Genomic DNA, 27,175 nt, shown 5'->3' on the forward strand with positions numbered 1-27,175 from the left:
TCCAGAAAGATCCTATATGTTTAAAAGACGAATGCTATCATTCTGTAGAATCAATATATCCTTTGGCAGAAAATGATAGATTATACATGATTTATATTTTATATTTTACTGGATGGATTAGAATTTTCATGACAGCCTTTTAACATGACACAAAATACACTGATAGCTAAGGTACTGGAGAGCACAGTCTCTTCTTATTATATCTTTTTTTCTTCTTCTTTTTTTTCTTCTTTTTTTTAATAAGAAAAATATTGGCTTTGATACTTTTCAAGGTCAAAAACTTTTCAAGTGACCTCTAAGGAAAAAATCATTAGGAGATATCTCAGGTTCTTGGAAAAACCTTCTCTTATTCTCTTATTCTAGGAAGAAAATTTCATTTGGAGTCAGAAGCAGAACATGGGCTCTTTTACAGTGCAATTACTTAATCAGTACTTCTGAAGATTAACTTGAAATACTGCATAACTGAACAAAGCTCATTTTTCCTTACAAAAACAGAGCCCCATTAATTTAAACTTTACTTTAAAGTATATCACTTTAGGTACAATGCAGTACTCTGCAGTGTCTAATTTCAATCAGCAAGAACATTAATATAATAAAAAATGTATTCTAAGTTAGATCCGAAAGAACACATCATTGTCAAGGGACATACTTTCAAGTTCATGTCTTTAGTCACATTATTTAGTCTTTGGGGATATTTTTGGTATGTGTTGCATTTACTCAGAAATTAAGATGTTTGTTGTCCCTGGTGCCAATTCACTTAACAGTTCCATTGATTTCCAGTTCAGTTTAAGTAAAGAAAAATATTTTTCACTGTGTAACACAGTTTTTGCAGCTCTTTTTTCTTTTTTTTTCACTACAAAAGGAGCTTGGAGTTGAAAGCTGATATTTGTCAAATAGTATACCTCACTGAGCTTTTAATGTTTTTGTAAGGTAGCAAAAGTTATACTCTGTACTAAAAATGGGCAATTATTTGGTAAATTCACATGTAAGTATGAAAAGTTACTAAGGTTGTTCACAGTGTGATGTAAATGCCTGACAAGAGACATGGTCTTAAAAAGTAATGGTATCAACATTTTGTCAACTGATCTGCAAAGTTTGTGCCTACTCAGAGATGCATTGGGTGTTTCAGAGTCACTGGAATGAATAGAAAATCTGAAGTTTTAACTGCCGTGGCAGAGGAATCTTGAGGCACCCTATTGTTTATGTCTTACCAAGTTTCCCAGAAGTTTGCAGGATAATGCAGGAAAATCCTGTGGCAAAAATCCAGGGATATTCTTTTTGTTGTCCATTGATCAGTTTTAAATTAGCTTGATAAATGAATTCTATGTTCTTTTTTCATTTTGTATTGTTCTCCACACTGCTGAGTCTATCTATTCAAATACAGAACAGCTACACCTTTTAAGTATTTTGGTAAGCATTTTTTTCATAGTTCATACATAATTGTGTATTTTAGTAATAGAAGAAATAGAGAATTTTTTTTTAGTTTGACATACTATTTGGTTTATACAAATAGTTAAAAGTAAAATGATATTTTCTATTTAGAAACTATGTCGATAGAAAGATGAGTTTAAAGTGTCAAAGTGGGAACTTAAGGTGTATCTTCCTCACCTATAATATCAGACAATTTTCAGCTTTATGATCAAATATTTTGTCTCAGTTTATATTAAGTACTACATTTTTTCTCATAAACCATGTAAGGCAAGCAATCCTAGTCCATGTAATGTGAAAAAATAAATCATGCCTTAAAAATATATTGATAAATGTATTTCCCCCAAAGTATTTATATACTAGACATTGCTGATATAATGCAAAATTCACAGAGATAGTTGGTAACAGTTTTCCACTTTCTCTTTTCCTCCTTCCTTCTTCCTTCTTTCCCCTTCCTGTCCTTTCTGCTTGATAAGACACTGCCTTCTAATTTTCTTTTTGTGAAATACCCTCAGGCTAGTGCTAATTCTGGAAGAAATTAAAAGCTTGGAATCAGACAAAGAACTGTTTTACTTACAGTTTAACCTGCATTGAAAGTTGTTGACACATGCAACAGGGCTGGTGAGATTTTTCTCCTTTATTTCCTGTGAAGAGAGACAGAATTTGTTACTATGAACACAGACAATTTCCTAAGATCCTGAGTTCAACGAGGTCACAGGTTTAAAGCTTTTGAACACTTACTGAAATTTTATGTCAACTTCTAGACTGGCTAGCTTCAGACATGGAATGGCTGAAAAAGTTGGTATTAACTTCAACGCCTAAGCACCCCTCACTACATGGTAAAGATCTCTGAATGTGACAAACATTAGCAGTGCTTTTCAAACAAGATCTTTCAGTCCAACAGGACCACCACTGGTTGTTTAATTGTGGTTTTGGATAATGAAACTCATTGTATATCATTATTAATCACACTATTACCACCTTATTTAAATAGAATAGGACATTCAAGTGAGTGATTTAAGTGGATAATGATAAAAAATATTTCAAGGGATAATAAATATTTATCTATTACTTTATTGTTCCCTACATGATACATAATAAGTGATGCAACTGCTGCCTCCAATATCAGCTTCAGTGGCCTATTCTTTCTCTATGGAAATTAGGAGAATGTTCCTTTATGTGAAATTCAAAGTTTGTCCTATATTTCTGTGCAAATATTCAAGATAAAAGTTTATGTATCTGCAAGCTTAGCATTCCCTGAAAGTATTTTGGCCACAGAACTAGAAAAAAGTTCACATTCAGTGAATATAATGATCTTCATATACACACACTAAAGAGTAGTATATCGTAAGCAATGGGAACAGGTTTTCCTTGGGAAAACCTTTGTGTTATAGGTGACTTTTTCATTACATTTTCTTGAATTAATGTGCCTTATGATGGTAATTCAAATACTAGAACAGCTGCTATTCAGATGTAAAGTAATATTGTGACTGCAACAGTTGCTTAAAGTTTGCTTCACTTTTTTATTTTTCACAGAAATCATAAAAAAATATGATCAGTAGGGACATCAAGTAGCTATTCAGTCAAGGCTTCTCTCATTCTCTGCCAAATCAAGGTCAGTCATACAAAATTCATTCCAGGCAGATGTCTGTCTTACCCATGTTTCTTTTGTTTTTTTAAAAATAGCATTTTAAAATATTTCTACTTTACAGAGAGTATACTCTAGTACTTTCTTGAAAGAGCAAGAACTAAATGAGAGTAAAAGTTTAAAATCATAGTGTGCTAAAAAAACTCCTGCATGTCCATTCATTCTTCAGCTGTGTAACTTATTTCTGATTTCATGTTCTCCCTAAAAACTGTTGTTAAAAAATCCTGATATATCATGATTTCAGGAGGCAAAGCTGCTGCATTTGAATCAGAGGTGGTTATCTTTTACTGGATAATCTAGTGCTTTCCTTTTACTTAGGTGGAGTACATTTTTGGCAGAATTCCCTAAGATTTCACTGAAGTCATGATTTAACTCTGAGGACCTGAGGTAAGCAACATACTTAGTCTTCGCTTTTACTGGTCTTGGTGGGATTTAGATGCCTCCTGAAGGATAGGTTCCACACAAACATTTGCCATATTTCTCACTTCTATACCTCACCTACTGAATGCTTCAAAATATGTGAGGCGGTGCATCTGAATTCACATGGGGGATTGCTCTAGAATGCTGTACAGTTTCTCAGCTGGGACTACTGTTACAAATGAAGATGGAGAGAGGAAAGCACCAAACTCAAGTGTGCAAATATTCCCTTCCTGTAGAGATCAGGCTCTCCCCACTATGGAAAGAGATTCCCCTCCTCATACAGTCTAGCTGAGAATGTGGCAATACACATCAGGAGCAACAGGAAATGAGTTGGAGCTCTCCTTGCAAGAATATAAGCTGCAACCTTAAAAGAATTCCTAAGGTATCAACATTGTAACAGGTGTTTATAATGTCTTTCTAAACATATGGATGTTTTTAAGGATTCCTCCTGAAGGACCTATCTGTATGAATTACTCCCATTGCACCAGACATTTCCTAAACATTCTTGAATCACCGGATTCATCTCCATCTCTTTTCTTCAGGGGATCATTTTCTCGATGAAAACTGCATCTGTCAAAAGAAAAAAAAGGAAGAATCAAACATTCTAATGGACTTTTATGTACTGCATGTGTAATTTTTTTAAAATAGGATGATATCTTTTTCCACTGCTGACTTTTCTGCTAGAAATTGTAACATATCTCCTCATAAACTGAAATTTCATATTTCAGTTTCTAAGCTCAGCTCTTATGTACAGCAGAAAAACACATCTCTATTAGCCCAATAGAGGGAGAGTGCTGCAATTGCTACTCAGAAGAACACAAAGCTCAGTGTTTGAAAGGGACATAAAAACTCCTGTATTCCTTTGCAAGGATGGATTGTGCTCAGTACACATGAATTGTCCAAGGCAGCAAGAAAGAATTAATCATCAGTTTCTTACCATGAAACACAAGAGACCAGGAAATGGGAGGCTTTTTATCACTTCCAAATACAGAGATAGTTTTAAAAAAGGTGTTATTACACCCTGAAATACTTAAATGTGAAGCTTTTATTCTTCATCAGTCATCAGCTCTAATGGTACTTTTTGATGGAATTTTTTTATTAGTAAATACAAAGTTTTACTGCTAAAAATAGTCAAAGCAGCCTGAATGAGGAGTTTTTAAAGTTTATTACTACAAAGAGACATTTCTCTGAAAGCATAATCTCTAAGTAGTTTCTGTAGGTTTTATTGCATGAATAAAAGGTAAATTCTGTGTACACTGCAGTTTCAGAGAATCATTTGTATGAATTAAATCATATTTGTTTTCATTTGAATGAAATTTTACATTCTCTAAGTCTGGAAGCAAGACAGAAATTGATAAAAAGCAATTATGAGCATTTTTAATATTTAAGAAATGTACAGGTTTACTATTTGATGATCAAATTTGGTATACTCTATGCTTATCTTCATTACCTATCTTATATATAGTTCAAAGCCAGGCTGGATGGGGGGCTTGAGCAACCTGTTATAGTGGAAGGTATCCCTGCCCATGACAGGACATTTGGAACTGGATGATCTTTAGGGCACCTTCCAAGCCAAGACATTCTATGATTCTGTTATCTTTTTCTAAAGTAAAAGGTAGAATGAAATGCTCCTGCAAATATTAGGGGACTGTCATGGGTTTACCTCATGGAAATGCCTCATCAGAAAATACAATGTTAAGTCCACACCAAAAAAAGGTAGAACTTTACAAGATATAACTTTAAACATACAATCACTGTGTGTGATGCAGACTTTGAATCATGAACAATTATTTTGCTGTAACTTACAGAGTTGCTGAATCAAGTGTATTTGCAGTAGCACACTAAGACTCCATGCATTCATGGGTAAATCTGTTTTTTACTGGTTGCCCGTAGATACATTTTTACACTTTATAACTTCATGTTTTGTAAATAAGACTTTTTAGAATGAAAGCTCAGTGTAGGCAAAACTATTTCAAAGAGTGGTGATTAAAGCAATATAATAGACATAATCTGTAAGCAACATTATAGGTGCCTTAGTGTTAGAGAACATAAATGCGTTCGTCCAAATTCCCCTGGAGAATTTGAAAACATCAAGCTTTTGGCTTTGGTCTGTAAGAAACTTCATCCATTCACTCAGTTTGGACTGTGGCTGAGGGTGGGCAGCTGAGATTTGGGCACTAGAGTGCATGGGCTTATGCGTGGCCATCTGCCCCTTCTATTCCAATAATATTGTCATTTTCTCTTATGAGGACAGACACAAGTCACAATCATGTTCTGCTAATGCAAGCAGTTCTGCAAGCACAAATGCAGGATCATTCATGTGTAGGGAACTGATGCAAAAAAAGGTTCCAAGATATAGATTGTCTCCATAAAACTGCTATTCCAAAAATTTCTTCACCATGGAAGAGGAATTAATTTATGCACAATTTAATGACAACAGGGGAACACTGTTTTTATACATGATGACTTACAACTCTATGTTGAAGATGGATTGTGTTCCTAGAAGAAAAGAAATTGTATCCTTGCATTGAGTTCCCTGTGACCTTGTGGTTGCCAGGTACATAAAAATCAATCAACATAGGAAGCTAGTGTGGGTTTCTGTAGGGAAATGAGATATTTGCATAATAAATAAAGAAGATAAACCCCACATGAATTCCACATGAATATCTAGTTTACCTTTTTTTTTTTTTTCCAATTCCAATTATTTTTGGAGTCAGACTCAGAATTTTAGTGACTTGAATGCTTGGAGTTCTGGCAGCAGAGCTTTCTATTTGTTAATCTCATGTGGCCTAACATTCAGTCCATGAGGCAGAGGAGTTCTGAAGCTGAGCCTGGAAGATTAGTGTGCAAACTAATCAGACTTGGTCAACAATTTTTTTTCTAATGTGGAACAATAAGAAGCTTTTTTCCATTAGTCTCACCCTTTTAATTTTGGCACCATTTTGCCTTTTCTTTTGCCTGTTTATATATAGCAATAACATTTCACTCTATTTCTTTTTCCTGTGTGAATCAAGTCATAGGACCAAATTTTCTCCTTACAACTTACCTACCAGGTGTGAGGCTGCCCAGGTCTTTATGCAGTCAGTGACCAGTAACTCATTGCTAATCTTTGCATTCCAGGACGGTGTTTTCTCCACTTGACCACACCATTAACAGATCCAAAGACACATACGAGATGTTTTAAGAGCTTTAGGGCCAGTTGATACTTAGTCTTCTGAGCAGAAACTGGACTGTCAGCTGGAGACAATAGCCTTGAGGGCCCCTATGAAGGATTCACTCAAGAGTTCTCAAGAGCTTTAGCTAGATCTTCTGTGTCCTGTGCCAGCTGATGCTGCTTTCATCCATTGCATTCAGTTCCCCTCCACACAGATAATATACTTCAGTTTCATCCTTCAATTTCATCATTTATTCTCCTCCCTCCTCAGCTTAACTTCTCCTTTTCTTCCTTAAATGGACTCATGCAAAAATAAACATATTTTAATATTGGTATTATCACAATGATTTAGCCATATGCCAGATTCCCATTATGACCTCTGTCTATATGTTAGCCCTTTATATGTGGTTTAGATTGTTAAATTTTCAAGTGTAACAGGATGAGTCTTTTCGTCATTTTTTCTACTGCATCATTTTATATGCATCAGATATGTTTGGTATGGTATATCAAATTCTAAGTAATTTAGGGATGAGATATTATGTGCTGATCTTTGATTATTAAACCTTGCAAAGCTGACAAGACTTCCAGCTTAAGTGGGCTCATTATACTATAAAAAAGGATATATTATGAGGCCAAAGATTAACTGAAGTAGGGATATGAGCATACTTTTTGTGGCAAAATCTTCCAAAGCAGGAGCATGTGATCACAATATGTTTTTTTATCAGCCAGGAAGAACAAATATACTTCAAAATAAGAAATATTACCAGTTGTAGTTTTATTACTTGAAAAGTAATTGCTTGTATAGGTAGAATTTTAATATGCTTTCTCAAACTTGCTTGCTGATGAAACCTACCTTTCAGGAGGTTTCAGCTGAATTTAAAATGTTTTTTTGAGCTAGAATAGCAGTAGACATGTCCTTATTTTTATGTCTGAATTTCTGCAGATTTGAAACTAACATGTTAAACCTTCAAATCTGATGTACCTTTAGCTACAATTCCCCTACCTGTTAGTCTATATGCCTCAGACAGATGGTTCTGTTGTCCTGATTAATATGCTGATTATTAATAGGACATTATTTCTTAAACATATAACACTTCTTTAAAAAATGGTGAAATATGTTTCATAAAAATATTTTATGTGTCAGATGTAAATGTGTAACCTGAATACTCTTATATGGATGAAATCTGTCAAGATTTTTAGCAAATATACGCAAACTGTTGCATTTGACTGCAGATAGATGCATTCCTTCTTACATGTTACTCTGACAGTAAAGTCATGAACTATCCTTCTGTCTTCAAATTAAATCTCTTATTTGTGATTGATTTATTTAATTCATTGATATTCTCCTACATTGAGATAAACAGAGTGAGATACATAGTGTCAACCAGAAACAGAAAAGTATACCACTGCAGTAATTTGGGAGCAGATCCCTTTTTCCTTTAAATCCAGTGCCATCAGTGTTATTAGGCCAGCAATGAGTTAAATTGTTTTCATTTAGGCTAATTAATGGCTTGTATATAAAATCTGAAAAAATTGTATTCATACTTGTCATTATTTTCACATACGAAACAATCTCAGTCTTTGAGATCTGTTTAATAAATTCGAACTGTTTTAAAAATTGCTTGTGAAAAAAAATAAGTAGGAAAAGAATTTAGTGGTGCTTAATCTGGGAAAAAAACCCCGTTTATTAATACTTTCACTCTAGAAACAGACACCATGAATGACACCCCACCAGAGATAGTGCACAAATCTGTTGAAGTGAAACAAGTCTGCAAAACCTCCACATCTAGAATCTTCCACTTCTTTCAGAAAAACAACATATGCTCGAGGTGTTCCTCCAGTTACATTTTATCTTCTACAGGCAATGCCATTAGATATTTTGGGGTTATTTAAGAGGCTTTGGGAAACTGTCAGTGTAATTGAACTGAAAACTGATCAACGCTCAGTGAAAACTCAGGTCTGCACTGCTTATATCATACATTCCCTGGGCACTCCTTTTTCTCTGTGCTTTTGTTTTTATTTTTATTCCCACAGGCTAGCTGGGCATGAGGAGCAGGCTGGAAGAGTGTGTGTAGCAGAACTGATGGAGCTGAGGCTCAACAGGAAACTTTCCATTGCTTCAGAAGTTAAAGGCAAGGCTCAAGAATGGGAGAGTCTGAATACCAAATGCAATGAGCATGTAAACTCTTACTAACACCTTCAAATATTCTGCCTAGTGTTCCCCTCTAGGTAAGTAATTGCAGTTTATTAGAGTGGACCGATTTACTTCTTGGTGTCTGGAGATAGAGTGGGATCAACACAGTAAAGTATAATTTATTGAAGGTTAAACTACCTATCAATTATTTATGTGGGTTTTTTTTTTTCTCCCCAGTCCTTCTGTGACATGGGGCAGTATGAGCCTTATTTCCATGTCAGGACAACTGAGACAAGAAAGACAGATGCATGCTTAGGGACATGTAAGAAGTTTGTGAATAGCAGTTCCAGATTTTCAAACTCAATTCAGTATTTTAATTGTTAAACTGTCTTCCTCTCTTCCCCACTGATACATTTCTGAAATGTATTTTATCAGTCTATGATCACTTGCTGATTTAACAATAGAGAGCATATCAGGTGAAAACCACGGGTATTTAATTTCTCATCAGTAAGTGGCATTACAGGAAAGAATCTGCTTCTGAAAGACAAATCTTGCTTATATCTGCTAGCAATTTAGCAGATGGCTGACATCACTTTTGCTTGCTTTTTCAAACAATTATGTAGCTAGGTAATCACTGTATAAATCAAAGAACAAACTAAACTGAAAGAAGATCTAAGGGATCCACATGTACTTACTGCAATGAATCATCATTATGTGCTCTTTATAAAACCCCATCTGCTGTTAGGTTGCTACTGCCAGCAAATTTTATTACAAATACTACTTTTATAAAACACCTAATCCACTACCTTCAGTATTAGTTCACAGAATTATGGTATAGAAGTGTGTATTATGCATGCTACGCAACTCAGAATATATTTATCAGGGCAGCAATACTACATTTGAATTCATCTTAACACAGAGCAGGCAGAACAATAATGTAAGTATCTATCTCCTGTTCACAGGACTGAACTGAGAATAGAAGTGATACATTGCAGGCATACCATTTCTAGGTAAATAAATTAATCCTTGTAAAAATTCAATCTATGTAAAAAAAACCCAAAAAAACCTTTAATCATCCAGGAAATATCTACTCAGTTATATCTTTGTGAGTAAAGGGAGTATAATAAACCCTTAGGATCCTAAACAGAGAGATCTTAATGGGAAAATATCTTTAAATACTACTGAAGAATTTCATAACACATATCACCTTTCCAGTAAAAACCACTCAGTTAAATATTTTCTATGAGGTCCCTCCTGTTTAGCTTGAATCTTTTATTTGATATGAAAAAGCATCTTACACACAGCTAAAGCCCAAGCAATCACGAGGTAGAGACATTATTATCTCACTAAATTCCTTTGGCCAGGACAGGAGAATTTAAGTATAAACAGTATTTTTATTCTAACCAAATTTCAGAATTGTAGTGCCTATTGGGAATTCTTATGCAGCATTCACTGCTGCCAACAATCAGCCTTTTTAGTCTTGCTAAATACCTATCCCTTATATCCTTATCCATTCCTAAAGTTTTTCTCATGGCAAAATTCCATTTCCAGTTCCGTTTCCTAAATTTTACAGTGTAGCTACATGCATTCTGTTAGGACATAGCTCTCTTTTTGGATGAATATATCAATTTTATATTTTATTATATAGGTACATCAATAGTTGTTTTGAGGCTATATGATCGTCAGCATCAGTAGGAAAGATTTGTGTGTTAGGATCCATCAACTGCACCATGTGTTACGCTGTAGAAAACGGAAAGAATGGTTAAATCTATGTATGTTTAATAGAAGTTTCAGATAGTAGAATAGTAATAACTGCGCAGCATTTTTAGTCTTCTCTGTAGGTTTGAATTTTGGAGTAATGTGTGCTCAACTTCTGCCATTATTGTACATTTATGGTTTTTGCATAGGGCTTGCAAATAAAAATAGTGTCGATAATGTGTGGGGCAGAAATGACAGTGCCCCCTTGGTCCCCAAAATCTAGAGCTACCAGACAATAGTGATCCTCACTTGCCTGTGTTGACAATGTTCCATTAAAAAAAACTTCTGCAACAGGAACTGGATGGCATTTGCACACAATCATACTAAACTCTGTATCATTACAAGCCAACAGTCCTGGAAGGAATACTATTCCACTTACCTGAAATATAGTGAATGTCTTTCCTCCTAGGAGATACACTTATCTTGCCCCTAATGTGCTAAGCATCATAGTTATATTAAACATTATCCTTATACTATTTCTGCCCTCTCTATTAAAACCTAGAGCTTTGTAGGCACTAGGGAGTTTTCTATCTATATGATTTTCCATATCTGTTGGATAAATTAGAGATCCAAATGCAAAATTTAGAGCTCATAAACATTAGATGGATTTGTGAGTGACAATCCCTGGAGGGCTTTAGGTCCATAAACTAATGAGACATAAATATAGTGGAGTAAGGAAGGGTATTTTTATCTGTGATATACAAACTAGTTCCAAACTTGTTCAGGTCATTACTGGAAAACTATATACATTTTCCTAACATCAGCATTACAAAATTTTGCAAGATAATTAACATCTTTAAGAACGAATACATTATGAATTGGAATTGTGAGGGGAAAGTGATTTGGCATCCTCTTTTAAAACTTTGTAGTCATAAAATGAGTAAAATAGGCATAGCTTTCCACTAATTGTCATATAAGGACTTACAGTGGAAAGGGAATCATACCTTCAAGTATAAGATGAGGCGTTAGCATTTCGTGACACATGGCATCCCTGTTAGTGAAGGGAGAGGCATGTCACAAAAGCTATAATGATTTTGCTCTATGTCATGCCACAAGGTAGCAGTGTTGTGGTACAATCTTGATAATTTTCTGATGCAAGTCACTGAGCAGGGGATCAGTTCTGTTTCTATCAAAATCAACAGAAGTTTTGCTGTTGACTTCTGAGGACTCTTTCCAATATAACCAGTGAAACTTCACTTAAATGCTTTATTTGCAATGTGTCAATTAGTATCACAAACCCTACTACATAATATTTCATTGAGTCATTATTGGACAAATACTGAAACAGTTAAAAGAACAGAAAAAAATTCTAATCAATGCAAAAAGGTATAATTTGATTTTTTTTTCTGTGTTACTGTTTTTTTCTAGTATCTGTGAAAATGAAAATTGCTACCAAAAAAAGTGGAAATGTGAAAAAAAGTGACTAATAGAGTAATTAAGTTAGCTTTTTATTCCATCCATAGGAATTTGAGAATACTGTTCAGTCAAGCAGTTTTCGATGTATGCTTTTTTATTATTTTTGAAGGCATGTTTAATCAGATATGAAGGCCCTTTTATTCTGAAGATTAAATCTTGTGAAAGATCTGTTGTTGTCTGGTGAAAATGAACATTAGTTCTATTGTATTTTTTTTAATGGTTTGGGTTGAAAAGGGACCTTGATGATCATGTAGTTCCGACCCCTGTGGCACCGACAGGGACACCTACCACCAGACCAGGTTACTCAGAGCTCCGTTCAGCCTGGCCTTGAACACCTCCAGGGATGGGGCATCCACAGCTTTCCTGGGAAACTTGTCCAGTGCCTTACCACAATCAGAATACATATTTTTTTCCTAATATGTAATCTAAACCTACTCTCTTTCCATTTGAACCCAATCCACCTAGTCCTGTCACCAGCTGCTGTTGTAAATAGTCTTTCCCCATCTTTCATGTAAGTGCCCTTCAGGTTCTGGAAGGCCACAATTAAGTCATCCCAAAGCCTTCTCTTTTCCAGACTGAACAATCCCAATTCTTTCAGCCTTTCCTTATAGGAGAGGTGCTTCATCCCTCTGATCAGCTCAGTGGCCCTCTTCTGGAGTCTTTCTAACACAATTTCAGCTATTATGTTATCACAGGTAGTTGTTTTTAACTAAGCAGCAAAGTATTTTTCTTTCCAGTTGGAGCCTTTTTTCCTGGGCTTCTGGATGTTGATGGCAATTAATTTTCACTGGATGTGAAGAGACCCACTCTTTCAGATTCCTTCATGTTCATGAATAGTATAATGTGAATAGAAATGTTCAGGATTATTAGTTTACACAGGGACATATGGATTAAAAAAACGTGTTAGGGGTTTATGACAGAAATAAGGAGTATTATAGTGAAAATGCTATGGGGCCTGCCAATTGCCATCATTCTATCAATATACAGACAACAAAGCTTTATGGTGTGTTCTACAGATTTTTATTGGCATGAAATTAATAGTGTAAATTACACAAAAGTGGCAAAGTGATGAAGGATTAGAGAAGATCGGGACAGATGGTCCAAGCTGTCTTCTGCATGGAAATTCTCCACACATATGGGATACTAATGGTGAATGAAGAAGCATTTATTGATTACTTTCAAGGTTGCTTGTTAGCATACCCTTATAAGAATATGTTTTCCATTGCTTGTTTTTCTGCAGTATCTGACACATTTAGTCTGAAACATTCAGATGGTGATGATAGAAGTCTATAAAGGTGAAATTATGTGGAAAATCATCCATACAGATCATCCTCATTAGCCAAAATGGCAAATCTTTTGCTTCCAGGGACCATAGGGAAATGTTGGTTTGACTAGATATCAAATGGCAATGAAATTGAGAACTGTTTTGTTATTACACTTAACAACATCCATTATCTACACACTTTGAATCGCATATGGTGTCTTTCGCCACCCTTGTGAAAACAAGCTCTTGTCTGAATCTCAGTGCATCAAAGGAGAGTCCTAATACTTTGACATGCTAAAATCAATTAGGATTATCTCTGTACCAAACATATGCAAAAAAAAAGCAACAAAAGGACAAAGAAATAAACAATACTCCCTCTGCTTGCTACTGGGAGACCATTTTGGCACCAAGGTTGGAACTAAAATGAGGTGGAGAATTCCAGATGTGTTTATAAGACTTTCTCTGCTATGTGAAAGGAGGGCAGTGAGGGGTGAAAGCTAATGGTATAGGTGAAATAAAAGAGAAAAACAACTTGGGTAAAAATACATGGGCAGGACAGGAAGAGTGGGTGAAGGCAACACTTGGGAGAGAACAATAAGGGAAGGTGTAGTGGGTTGACCCTGGCTGAACACTAGATGCCCACCAAAGATTCTCTATCACTCCTCTGCTCAGCTGGACAGGGGAGAGAAAACATAAAAAAAGGTTTGTGGGTCAAGGTAAGGACAGGGAGCCGTCACTTGCAGATTATCATCACAGGCAAAAGCTTGACTCAAGGAAATTAATTCTAATTTATTACCAAGCATGTCAGAGTAGGATAAGGAGAAACAAACCAAAATTTTGAAATACCTTTACCCCACCCCTCTCTTCCTCTCAGGAACCACTTCACTCCTTATTTTCTCTGCTTCCACCTCCCCACTGGCCTGGAACCAGCTGCACCACAGGGTTTCCACAGGGTCACAGCCTCTTTCAGTCATCCACCTGCTCTGGCATGGGGTCCTCCATGGGCTGTAAGGGCACATTTGTCTCCCCATGATCTTTACTACAGGCTGCAGGGGAATCTCAGCTCTGGTGCCTGAAACACCTCCTCCCCCTCCTTCTGCACTAACCTTGGTGTCTGCAGAGCTGTTTCTCGCACATATTCTCACTCCCCTCTCTGGCTGCTGATCTGCTGCAATTTTCTTTTTCCCTCGTCTTAAAAGAGATATATTGCCACCAGTGCTGATGGGCCCAGCCTTGGCCAGCAACAGGTCCATCTTGGAGTTGTCTGGCATTGACTTCAATGGAAACAGAGGAAGCTTCTAGAGGCTTCTTGCTGAACCCACCCCTGAAGTTTCCCTGCTGCAAAAACCCTGGCATGAATACCCAATATGAGAATTTATAAGTTAACTAGGCATTAAAATAAATTGGAAATTATCAGGAAGGGAAGGGGCAGGGTGATAAAAAAATGACTGCCTTTTGCAATTACTTAAACAGGTATCCTGTAGGGAAAAAATACCCATGAATGTGGTTACACATAGGCGGGGTCCAGGTGCCCTAAGCAATGTGACAGATCAGAAGAGCCAGTGTGTGAACATAAAACCCTATCACAGGACATGTGTGGAATAGGAACAAACATAGGATCAACCATAAGGATATTCTTGGCACTGCATAACTATTGTGTCTTGACTGCAAAATTTCTGGTTTTTTATCACAGTTGTTTTTTTCTGGATGTAACAACATGTATGTTCAGTTAAAGATAATTGGATCCTCTATGTTCATCCCTGAAAGATTTCATTAAAGAAAAGGACTTACAGAGCCACCCTAATAACTTGACTGTGCACAGCAATTAAGGGATAGGGAGATGTCTAAGAGAAAAAAACCCAGACTTTTATCAGCAAAACTCCTGATTTTAAGTTTATTGTAATTATCCTAATTTCCTTTGAACAGCAGTGATCTCAGGTTTTTTATGTATTTTGGCTAGCTCAGGTAACAAGCACAGATCAGTTAGTTTTCTTTTTCTCTAGACAGAAGTATGCCAATTTTGTAAAGCAGAAGAGGGAAATAAAAAGGTACAACTTTTAATAAATACTAAAATATGGTTTGCTTCTATTTTTTTTCTTAGTCAGTCACAGTCTCCTTTTCTCTAGCATATGATTTACAAAATGATTCTATCTTATTTTTATTGTAATAATTATTTTTTATGTGTGCATACACATATTTACAAAGAAATATATTACAACTAAACATACAAACACAGTGGCAATTTTTAATCAATGAATTATAACACTGAGTTTCGCACCAGTGTAGCTCAATGCATTTAACTCACTCATGGTAGACAGCTCTTCAGAAAAAGCATGTGGAGAATGCTGCTTGGTAGGAGTCTTAAAAACAATTTAATTTATAAAATTATATTTAAAAATAATCATACAGTAGCCTTGTGTTTTTTAACAGACATATTTAGCATTTATTGAAGACTCTATATCAAATCTTGCTTGAAAAGTTGTGAACTGTGAGTTCCTGCTTTTGTTGCTCCTCAGTTTTTTCACAATTTCAATTATAAAGTTACCCTAGAATCCCTGTCTCTCTGTAAATGCCTGGGCAACTCTATTTTCTTCAGTGGGCTTCCATAAATAAAATGGATGATCAGTTGTAGCCAATCAATAGAGCAGTTTGATCATAGTGGGACTGCCAAAGCTTGGTTAGTTAAAACTGGTTACCTATTAGGAGAGTAGATCTTGTTGGCTGATACATATTATTTTACTGTTTCTGTCATACTTAGTATGTAGATCTCATTGTTAGTTGGGTGGGGGGTCTTCAAGACAATTGATGTGGCTGAAGAAAATAGTATTGACTTGATACATGCAAATCATTCTTGAAAGTACTGTAAATGAGGTCCCTTGATAGACTAACATGCAGAGACTTGTTAAAAGCTTTGGATTTGTATGAAATCCCAAACAGAATTCCTGACACTTCCAGGCATCAGACTCCCCTGAAATTTGATTTGGTTTGCTTAACAACATATTAGAAGGATGGCAGGATCCTGACACAAAAGATTTGTGTGTTTGTGTGCGTGTGTGTGTGTGTGTGTGTGTGAAGTTTCTAATAGAAACCTGTTGTTCTCTGTAGTTATCACTCTGAAAGGCAGAAACATAATCAGAAAAATATTCTACAGAGCATAAAAAGATTTTGCTACTAGAAGTGTAAGGGACAGGCAGCTGTTTTTCACAGGGAACCCCTAGGATATTGCATGGTATGGAGCAAGAAAGGATGAGAGATATTTGCCTGGGAATCTGATAAGTTCTTTTCAATTTCTAGTCTCTCTTTATTTAATCTTCTGGGGAAGTCAGTTCTTTGGAAAATGGGAAACCTGTCTGTGACAGAGCTTTTGATTGTTCCCCTGTGAGAAAAGTCAACTTTTGTTTCTCAATTTTGACTGTATTCATGTCTGGTAAGAGTCTGAATTCTCTACTTACCAGAGCCAATGTATTTCTATCAGTAGAGAGAAAGGGAGACCCTCACTCCGGATGATCTATGAACTCTGGGCTTACCTTTTTCTTGTCTTCTTTCCCACTCCTCTATTACTTAACTCTTCAACACAAAGTAGCAATTCACTTTTACTGAGAAGCTGATTTAATCCCCTCTTTCATTCCGCCTGCCAATCTTTCCTCAAACTCACTAGCTGGTAGCTTTATGGCCTTAATTTGACATTGATTGTACGTAATCTCCTCAAACCTCAAGCCTAGCCTTTTGCACTGAAGCAAGCCAGTGTTCAGCAAAACTCAATGCACCTTCCTCCTCAGCACCCTTCCTCTTCCTTTTAGAACCTTGGTGATACTAGCTAAAGAAAAATGCAGACCTATTGCTGGTCTGGATACGCAGGATCATAGGCTGCAGGGAAAGGAAAAGCAGCAGGAATAATATACAACTATGCAAAGACAAGAGCCATCTGAACCTATCCAAGATTTGTAGAGTTCCCATGGGATGCAAAGGACATACAGAGAGAGAGAAGCCCTTCTATTTTTCTTTTGTAAAGAAACTTAACTATCTTAAGACCTGTCTTTCCCACTGTGAACAGAAATATCTAGTTTGTTCTGCATAAAGCATATGCCCTGCAGGACCAGAAATCTTTTGGCAGGAACAAGTTGGATAAGAAGCTTTGATGCATGATGTAACTAGCAGTTGCACTCAGTATGCTTAATTGACAAAACCTCAACTTCAACAATAAAATTCTAACTATCTAAAATATGACCTTGCAATTTCCATAATATTACCTTTCATCTTAGTCACCAAAAATACATAAAATACTTTTACATCCTGCATTTTAGAAATGTGATTAGTTTTTATGAACACAGTTTTATATCTCCAACTCATTGGGTTTTTAAATTGTAAGTCTTACATTATTAATTTTGCTACTTGTCAAAAACTTAAGTTACTTTTTTCAAAAGTAGGTTTTTGTCCTGGTATCTCTACGGAATAACACAAATACAAAGAAAAGTTTGAAGACAGTAGAAAAAAAAATAAAGGAATTCTCATTATAACATTTAATGCTCTGGTATACATTTGAATATTTTAATTTAAACTTGTGACTTGGGGGACAGCACTTGATATTTTTTCATTGGTTGGTATTGGCAAGAAAATTCATAAGACTGAAATAATTCTAAAGGCAAAAATTTACTTTCTGCAGTTCTCTCTAAAATCTCAGCAGCCATTTTGTGCAATTTTTGAGGCGTATCAGAAATAAGAATATTAATGAAATTCTGTATTCCTCTAGAAATATGTAAATCCACCTGTGAAATATCTACAAGTCCTTTTCAGTTACTGTCTAACCCTGGAGATGCTGTAAGCCCATTATTGTGTATTTCTTTAATGATCATATTGCCTAACCAGTAAAATTCTGTCCATATGCGTGCCTATGACTAAGTAAGCCTGAAACATTATCAGACTATTAAAATACATTGTACTAGGAATGTAGTAAGTAGAAGTAGAGCTTTGGCTCTGAAAATAAAAAAAAAGTTTTCCTGCCTGAAAACTCCAATACATATTTTAAAGAACATCTAATAGACTAACCCCAAGAGACAGAAGAAATGCTTTCCCATTTTAGCTAAAGGTAGTTAGATAATTGATTTGTAGTCTCTCATACCTGCCTGAAGGGTTCTGAATTTACCAATCCTATCTTGCACAGTCCTATCTCACCAATTCCAACTCCTGTAATAATGAAGTTAGAAGACTCCCTTAGCCTTGCTCACTGAAACCATTTTACTTTACAGAGAATAATTAAAGACTTACTGGGATACAGAAGAGAAGGAGAAAAACGGTGAAGTTGCTTGCTAACCAGTGGGAAGTGCAGTTGCATAGCAAGGGAATCTAAGTTTTATTCTTTCTTCAGTTAATGGTGGCAGATTTTAGGTTAAGCGTTAGCTCAGTCTGGGAGAGGAATCCAGAACTACATCATGAAGACGTTGCCTCAAACACCTCTGACTATGCAATTTGGTGGATTTTTGTTGCACCTAGCTGCCAGGGAGCAGCAAGGGCAGCCTGCTCCAAAGGGAAGGGTTGCTGGGAGCTGAGATTAACAAGATCAGCCTTGTTAGGTAGCACCACCCTCCTCCCCTGCCCAGCCTAAGCCATAACCACCAGTGGGGGCAGTGGTGGCCTCATCCAGTTTACTCTGGACTTTGGGGTATGGATGGCAACACGGTAGCCAAGAGCTCTCAGTACAGTGACTCAGATGCCTTGCTGATGTTCAAATATGACTCTGAGTCTATCATCTTACTCCATAAACAGCAGAGAGCCCAGGGCCCGCTGAGCTGTCCAGCATGGTAGTGGGCTGCACACCAGGATCGCCCCTTGAGCAGGGATGCCTCCCAAGGTTACTCTTAGAGCTTGAGAGATTTCTTGCCACAGCAAATTCTTGGTGATTGATAGCCTGCTAAACTTTAAAATCTTAGTAAATGATATGAAGGATGGACTGTGCAGAAATAATCGTTTAGACATAAACTGTTGACCAAGTCATGGCAACGCACCTGGAATTTGGGAGAAAAAATCTGCACTGAAATTCTGATTAGTACAGACAACAGATTCATAAACTGATCTTTTCTCCTATGCTTTATAATATCAATCCATTCCAAACATATTAGATGAGGAAGCCACAAGGGTAAGCACTAAGTAACAATAAAATCTTAACAGTGCAGTAAGGAACTACCTAACATGATCACAGAATCACAGAATATGCTGAGTTAGAAGGGACGCACAAAGGTCATAAAGTCAAACTCCTGATCCTGCACAGCACCATCCCCAAGAGTCACACTGTATGCCTGAGAGCATTGTCCAAACATCGTCTTGAACTCTGTCATGCTTGGTGCTGTGACCACTTTCCTGGGGAGCCTGCTCCAGTGCACCCTCTGGGTGAAAAACCTTTTTCTAATATCCAACCTAAATCTCTATTGATGCAACTTCAGGACATTCAGGTCTTGTCACTGGTCACCACAGAGAAGAGTTCAGTGCCTGCCCTTCCTCTTCCCTCATAAGGAAATTGTAGAGTGCAATGAGATCTCCCCTCAGCCTCCTCTTCTCCAGGCTGAACAGACCCAGTGACCTCAGCTGCTCCTCATACGGCTTCCACTCAAGCCCTTCACCATCTTCCCTGCCCTCCTTTGGACACTCTGTAATAGTTTAATGTCTTATCTTGCAGTGACCAAAACTGTACCCAATATTCAAGGTGAGGCTGCACCAGTGCAGAGCAGAGGGGGACAATCCCCTCCCTTGACCAGCTGGCAATGCTGTGCCTGATGACATGGTGGCAAAAGGAAAGTTTTAGGAGGAGGTGGATGGAGAAAATTTAGGTGACCTTTACCATTTTTTCAAAAATTAGCGTGACTAACATAATTAACATGAACATTAATCCCACTTTAAATGCGCTGAAATTGTTATTAATACCTATTATTATTGTAAATATATTTAAAATCTCACATTATACACCTGTGTTTATGAGTAGAATTACCATTCTCTGGGCTTTAATATCATGATTATACTTTTTAATTATTACTACCAGTGTAACGCTGTTAGGCAATGAAATAGTAATAGACTTCTGGCAATGGATCTTAAACCCTTAATTAGCTGTAGTGCAGGAAAAAAAAGAAGAGTCATAAAGTTTTGAGAGATCAAGTAGTAAAACAAGTTAGTGTTAGTTAAAGTAGTCCTCATTTGTGTTTGGAATACAGGATCAAAGATAGATCCATGGAGTCTGGTATTTTATCTGCGATGCAATCTAGTCTCATACATTAAAGAAAGCAAAAGAATCCCTCGGTGAACAATTATGAAGTAATTTGCCTTTTGGGAAATTTTATTCTTCTGTCAGTTGAACTTCACTTGTTCCATAAAATATGAAGCTTATGTCTCTTCAGAAAAAGTGACTAATCTTACCTAATGCAACTATGGTTGTTATCACTATCTATATAAGTATCTAATCCTTTAAAAGCCTAAGCCTTTGACCTCAGTGTATCTAATTAAAGAAATTATACAGATTGCATGAGAACTGAAAGCCATAGGTCAAACAAGGCTGGCTGAAAGGAGTAAAGTAAATGAAGAGTAGATAGATGCATGATATTGCAAGTCCATAAATACACCATGCAAAATTCCTCATTCTTATAGGTAAAACTTTGGTGTTTTCTTTTGTTATTTCTTAACTTAGTAATATTCCTTTTTCCTGCCCTCCTGGTTCTCTTTCTTTTCCATTCTGCCAGTATTGCTACAAAGAAAGCCACATTCAGTTGCTCAATCTACTGCACAATCCTACCAAACTAAAACTTTGTCTTTTACCAAACACCTAAAAAGAAGGCTCATACAACAGATTTTAAAGAGCTCTGCAAGGTCCCAAGACCAAAGCCAATCAAAGGCTTAAAGGAAAAAGCTAACACAAGCAAGATAGTAAATTAAGATGATCCGAGTCTTTGGCAGACACAGGATCTGGAGAAAGAAGACAGAAGCCAAAAGGCATTAGCTTTTGTCTCCTGACTCTGAAAATGGCAATGAGCCAAAGCTTGAGATGCTCTAAACTGTAGTAGGTTTAATAAGTCTTCCATATAGCTGAAGGCCAAAGATCTGGTCCTGAGATTCTGCCTGCTATTGTGTCTGCTTGCTTATGTTTAAAATCTCAGTAGCACAATGGAATTGAGAACACATGGTAGGTTAGGTCATAGTGTCCTTTTCTTTTTGGAATACAGGTTTTTTTAGCCTCTATGTAGTTTATAACGAATTATGGGTTGCGAAGGCTGGGAAGTGGCAGGGAAGCTGTACCATGGGGTGATTTTCTAAGGCCTTTATTAAAACTGAGGGGATGATTTTGCAGCAACACACAGTATCTGTGGCATCACACCAGAAAGACATCCACAGAAGTACCAGGTGTCTATTGAAAGCCATTACCCATAGAATGAGGCCACTGAACAATTATTTCAGTTACATGGGTGTATACAGCCCTGGAGGATACAGATCTGTAAACATAAGTGTCAAAATCCAGTACTTCTCTGTGCAACTTACTTACTCTTGCTTCTTTATAGAAATGTTTTATCTTTCCCACCTGGGATTAACAAGAGTTAATACTTAGAATTTAAATTTGTCCCTACAAGGTAATTAGTATAATCTGTTATGTACAAACATCCTACTGGCAAGTCTTTGACTTTACTCTTGTCCCATGATATCAAATCAATGAGTTTGTCATTGTGCTTAACAAATGCATGGACGGACAAATATGGATTTTTCATTGTGGATTTTATTGGCTCTTAAATAATAGCTCAGTGGTACTAAATGAAGAAATGGTGGTAACAGTAAGTTGAGCCTGAATGCAGAGGAGCTGGAGTGGAGGCAGGAGCCTTTGTATCCAATCTCATCTCAGAAGGACTCAGAGGACTGGGATTCAGCTTTAGTTTTCAATTAAAATAAGATTTTTAAAAGTCTATATTTAAAATAAGAGTAAGTGATTAGAATGTGGAACCCAGGTAAGCTGAAACAGTAAGGATTTTTATATTACAGGGTAACATGGGCAAGAAGTTCATTTGGCTGTTTGGTAGACTCTCAGGAGGTAGAAGGCATCTCAAGGACCTTAAGCCATCTCTTTGTCAATAACAGAGTTGCTTCTAGGATTTCTGTTGACAAATATAAACTTCTGTGATAGAAAAAAAAGAATGTTTCATGTTAAAACATAAGCAGTCATAAATGTACTGGTAGAATTGAAATTTTAAATATCAGTATATTTCTTCCACAAAACAGCTCTGAACAGAGTCTAAGGATCATTAATGCTGTCATGTTTTTAAATTTGAAGTGTATCCCAAAGAATTATGCTATTTGAAATCCCCATAGTTAATTGCATCGGTGGGAGAATAAGCAAATAGTGATTTCTTATGTAACATTGTTATATCCAATCTCCCAGCATTGCCAGCTTTGCTTGTGTCACAAGGAGTGGGAAAAATTGTAAGTCTATATTCTTTTTCCAAATTACCTCCCTTACTTTGGTCCAAAGAACTGATTTAGGGAGGTTATTTTTTCTGTAAATTTTTAATTTTTTTTTTAGAGAGTTTCCTTGCTTAAAACATTGATGGGGCATTATTGATCATTGTCTCAGAGAAATTGCTATAATTTAACATGTATGTTTTTGCAATTCTTAATGCTGCAGTGGGTAGCTAGACTAAATTGTCTTCAGGAAATCCTTGCTACTTTTTTTGTGAAGTTTAATGACATAGTGAGTCATTCCAAGAATGTGGATATACAGGTAAGGGTGGCTGTGAGAAAAATGAGGTAGTATGGATGGCATTTTCTATTTCTTCTTAAACAAAACATTTTGCCTCCTTTTTATATCTTGTGTTAATGAATGCATAGTAAAAGCTCAATATTTTTATAAAAAGTACCAGAAACCTAAGTACCAAATTTGGTATGACTGTAGGACCAACTCTTCATGTTATTTCTAAGCTGTGAAAAAGCTGGATCCTGTAACAGTACCATGTTGAGACATCCTGGTTATATGCCGTTACAACAGCTAGAGGAAGTCCAAGTAGCTACACACATTTCCTAGCAAAAGGAGTATTGGGATGGTGACAGCTGCCACCTATGAAGTGACAGAGGTATCCTGGGTGTCTCTGTCAAGCTACAGCCTAAGGCCAGTCTTGTTGGAGATACAAGGAACTGTTAAAAGTACTGACAGGCATTTTAAGCAAGAAAGAATTGAGGAAAAAGTGAAAAAAAAAATCAGTGGGGAATTGTATTTATTATAATTTGTTCTTAACACAAAATAGAGCAGGAAAGCAAAACTTTTTTTTCTTTGAGTGACAGAAGTGTAAACAAGAGAATTATGATTCCTTTTGAGAAATTAAGGTTGTGCTTTGTTCACGACAAAAAATAAAACTGCACATAGTGTGCTGGTAAAATATTTACTAGAAGACATTCTGTTGCCTCTGACACAAAGGGGCCTTGAGGCTGAGAAACCCCTTAAAGCTATAAGCTTTCAAGTAATTATATGATTGATTACTTCTGTAGTGTGCTGGATGAGAATATATTCTTACAGCTTTGAATAAGTTTGAAATGGGATAAATTTGAGCTTCTTGGAATTGTGCTAATTCTCATTTCTCTAATCCACAGACCTGATGTGCCTCTCAAGAGTGACTCTTCATAAACTATCATAGTTCAAGTAGCTCACAACAGTACCAACTAAAATTTTCCCAAATGTTTGTAGAATACTTTAAGCAACTAACTCCATTTGACATGAACACTAGTTAGATGCCTGTACATCACTGGCATGCTCATGACCTGGGGCTTCTATTTTACAGATGTGTTCCTGGTTTTGAACCATTTAATGACACTAGAAGTCAAAACTTTTGGGGACTTTATAAAAGTGACTCCTTCCTGTTTATTTTTCTCATTACTGCTGTAATTGCTGGAGGCGTGCCTGGCTTACCAAAGGGTGGCTGCACGTTATAGCTGTCACAATTGTGATGACCCACCAGACAGATCATAAAACTTGTATCAGTGCAGATATCCCAGCCTGCAGGAAATGTTCCCATGGATCAGCACAGACACAGAATGAAAAGAAATGCTGACTCCAGTTCAGAACCATCCACAGGCTTTGAGGTCAACAAATTTTAAAACACTATCAAGATGACTTCAGGCTTGCATTCTGAAATGAGCTGTATTGTCTGTCACTGCTACGTCTCTAAAAATAGGTATTAAAATTTCTTAAAAGGGGTATGGAGTGTGGTTTGTTGGATTACTAGTTAGTGCAACCATTAGTGTATTTGTTAGTTGGCTGTTAGTAGAAGCTTCTGGGTAGCTGTTGGCTCATTGCAATTGTAATTGCCCAAAAGTCTTGTCAGCAAGGTAAGTGACAGCAGCCCAAATAATGGAATACAGGGCTACTTTTTGCATAAGTGTGTTGAAATCTAATGGGAAAAAAATAATTTATCAAGCAGTTGAAGTACAGCATTCCTTGCTCAAGCTCTATTTATCTTGACATTTAGCCTGATAACAAACTAGCAGCTCTAAAAATACCGTGCCTACCTATATTCTCTGTGGAATGACAGCCAATGGGACATGAACAGGAAGAGGCAATAAACTTCATAATTACATAATGTAAATAACATCTGTGTTATCTGTTTTCCATTTTGAAACCGCCTTTCTATATGTTTCTATATCTCATATTTAAATTGTGCAGTATGCCAGCCTGAATGTGCTTGCTGCAGTTTGAGTGCAAAATGAAGCAGTTCTTAATCCAGAAGAAAAATAACATCGAGGAATATGTGTAAACAGACCTTGAATAATATCTGGGCTGGATGGTTTGTTTCTTTTTTTGATTTACTTCAATGCAAACCCTTCAACAGCAGGAATTGGTTAAAAATGCTACTTAAAATAATAATTTCTACTAAAAGGAAAGGTAAAAAGTGATACTGAGTAGTTTTTTGGTTAATCAGTACAATTGACAGCTTGACAAATGTCTCTTGTCAAATGAAGCTGCAACATATATTATTCAAGCTCTTCATGTTTCATGGTAATTTATTTCTCCTAACCCCCACTCCCCACACGCCCCCCACCCCCATTGTGTAATAACAGTGTAGTTTTCCTCTTGCATGGTAATAATTAGTCAACATCTCAGGCGAACACAGACACAGCTACTGTGACACAAAAAATGGTCTTGTGCTCTAAACAAAACAAACAGAGAATTCGCTAAATTCACTGGAGTCAGCAGTTTGCACAGAACAGCAGCATGTTCTCCTGTGTAAAATATCTGTAATACTTTACTATTGTGGCAGCTGATGAAATAGTAACAGTCTGCTCTGAATTTTTTATATGATATGCACATTTGTTCTTGAACACACAGACTGAAAGTAGCTCCAATCTTTGAGGCTGGCTTTCTACACATAATCCAAATTCCTTCCACACAGTATATCTATTTGAAATGCAGGACAGTATCTCATGGCTACACATTGATAGCTTTCTAACATGAAAATGCAACAAAGCAAATTTTGTACAACACCAATAGGAAAACTTTCACTGTCGAAATAAGCTTCTGTTTATCTCTTTAGCTGGTCAAGGTACTGCTTCAATTGTTTGTAGAAAGGACAATAAACTACAGGTTTTCATATAAAAAGTTAATAAAAATGTAAAAAGTAAACTGTAACTAAAGTGGTACTTTTGGAGCTGTCGGCAAAAGAGAGTGGCATTATGGCCTGTGGCATGAAAAAGTTATTATAGTTATTGTTCAATTCTGGCCAGCCTCTGTGTTCTGCAGCTGATAACCTTTACCTTGGCAGAAGCCAAGAAATTATTTTTACTAAAGTAAAAGCTCATTTGGCAGTTTACTTCACAACAGAATTTGTTACATGAAATATAGAATAGAACGCAAAATGAACGAATGTAAAATACTGATAACTCCAGAAGTTCAGATTCCAGTCTCAGCTGGAAATCATAACTTTGTTTCCAACTGATTTTAAATAATTGTCCTTGTAAGAAAGAAAGAATCTCTGTGAATTCCTAACCGGGGTCTCGGTTTTTGAGACAAAACTTCAGGAGGAAACACTCCAGAGTGAGTGTCTCGTCCAAAGGGAAAAGGGCCTTCCCTTTTTCTCTGTCAATGAGACAAATGGATCACAAGAAGTGAAAGTAGCAAAAAGAAACCAAACTGTTTATTAACACACAAACAAAACAGGGTCGAACAGGATTAAAAAACCCCACAAAATACAACAAATTCCAGGAGAGGGAACAGACACGTGGGCTCGGACTAGCCGGGGCCACCCCGTGGCCCCGCCGGGGCTGCCCCCGCAAGCTCCCTGGACCAACAAGGAGAGAAGGGAGGCTGTGAGGCAAGGGAAAGGAAAGGGAAAAAAGAACAAGTGAAAAACCCAACAGAACCTTTTCCCAGCTAGCTGGAACACAAAGGAAACCCAGACAAACAGCACAGCGCTCCCGGTGCACTCCCTCCCAAGCCCTGCCCAGACCCTCGGAGCCCTGAGCCGTTGGGCTGAGCCGTTGAACTGCCCCACACTCGGGCCCTGTGGCTCCGGCCCCGCCCCCCACAGCGTCCTTGGTCATCGAGCGGACGGTTAAGGAATAAAGCAGCTTCATAACACCACCCCAGGACATCAATACTGGAAAAACAATACAAAGCTGTAGTTTCTTCACAGTTTTCTCTCTAAAACTTTCAGTCAGAATAAAGCCTGGATTAGTAGTAATTATAATATAAATACGGAGAGATGGGGAGAGTTGAGGGAAGAGAGGAGGAGGGAGAGAGATGTTGTCATAGCACAGACTTTCAGTAAGCATTCATTTTGAATGCTAGGGTCATTCTATTATAAAGATCAATAGGGACTAAGAAATTATTCCAAATAATACTTGAATATCTTAAAATTACAGTAACTCAGAATAAATAATTGTAACTTCTTTTGTAACTTCTCAGAAAAAAATGCTTATGTACTAGTATAAAAGTGGTCATGTTTG

The 27,175-nt window shown here is 36.8% G+C and overlaps 1 long non-coding RNA gene across 1 annotated transcript; it reads left to right on the forward strand.

Moving 5' to 3' along the window:
* The first annotated feature begins 2,620 nt into the window (after positions 1–2,620).
* LOC125325657 lies at positions 2,621–8,873 on the forward strand. The gene is made up of 3 exons (XR_007203472.1): positions 2,621–3,043; positions 3,395–3,463; positions 8,685–8,873. It is a non-coding gene; the product is annotated as an uncharacterized LOC125325657 (long non-coding RNA).
* Positions 8,874–27,175: the final 18,302 nt, after the last annotated feature.

Source organism: Corvus hawaiiensis, chromosome 5 (genome assembly GCF_020740725.1).
Source record: "Corvus hawaiiensis isolate bCorHaw1 chromosome 5, bCorHaw1.pri.cur, whole genome shotgun sequence".
NCBI lineage: Eukaryota > Metazoa > Chordata > Aves > Passeriformes > Corvidae > Corvus > Corvus hawaiiensis.